The following is a 1,076-nucleotide window of genomic DNA, read 5'->3' as shown; positions in this document are numbered from 1 at the left end:
TTTGAGTGTTGGTTTTCGAAAACCGGACATTCCGCACGAAGATGTTTCGTGCTTCCACATTGCCAACATTCTCTTTTTGACAAATTATTAAAAGATTTCGACGTTTTTGTTTTAAAAGAATTTTTTTCTTGAAATTTTCCATTTTGTTCAAATTCATTAATACTTCTTGAAATTTTTCTGTTTTCAAAATGAGAATTGTTATAAGGCATTTTCCACCTTTGTTTAGATTTAAAAGAAAAAGTTTCTTTAGGAAAACAATTTTCTCGAATACTGCTAATAGCTTTAGCTCTTTCTATAACGATTTTCAAAGAGTTATGATTTTCTAATTGTAAAGTTTGCTTCAAATAATTATCATTTAAAGCAATTAAAAACTGCGCACAAGCTATTTTATCTCGAGTTTCAAAAGAGCTTTCAGGATAAATTAATCGAGCTAAACGTTCTAAATCAGCTCCTAACGAAGAAAAATCTTCACCAAACTTTTGCCTTCGATTGACGAAAAGAGTATAATAAGAGTGTACAGAAAGTCTATTCCCGAAAAACAATTCCAATTTTTCTTTAAAATCCTCGAATTTTAAATTCTGCAAATCCGAAAAAGATTCTAAAACAGAACGCGCTTTTCCTCGTAAACAAGACGCTAGTGCTACGACCTTAGACGAATCCGACCAACCATTAGCTTTAGCAATCAAATCAAATTGCAACAAAAATTCGTTTAAAGGGGCACCCCCATCAAAGACATCCGACTGTAATTTATAGCCTAAATCATTTCTCTCTCTATTTTCTACACAACTTAGCTGGGAGTTTTCATTTCCTCGTTCGGACAAACGATCTCGCAGCTCCTGAAGCTCCTGCCGATCTTTTTCTCTTTCCTCGCGCATTCCCCGGAGCTCTTGCAATACAGCTTGCAGCGTCGTAGCATCCTGAGAATGAACTGCTTCAAGTTCTTGAGCCATCGTCGTTTGTCCTCACGTTTTCCTCGGCGTATTTATCATTGCGAAATTTTTTGCTTTATCAAAACGAAAAGAAAAATTCACACGCGTTGTTCAAATCCCGGACGAGCCCCAAAAATGTTGCACTCG

The sequence above is a fragment of the Odontomachus brunneus genome, unplaced genomic scaffold (assembly GCF_010583005.1).
Source record: "Odontomachus brunneus isolate Ranch 3 - 2012 unplaced genomic scaffold, Obru_v1 Obru_scaffold_206, whole genome shotgun sequence".
NCBI classification, from domain to species: Eukaryota; Metazoa; Arthropoda; class Insecta; order Hymenoptera; family Formicidae; genus Odontomachus; species Odontomachus brunneus.
This window is presented reverse-complemented; position numbering follows the sequence as displayed.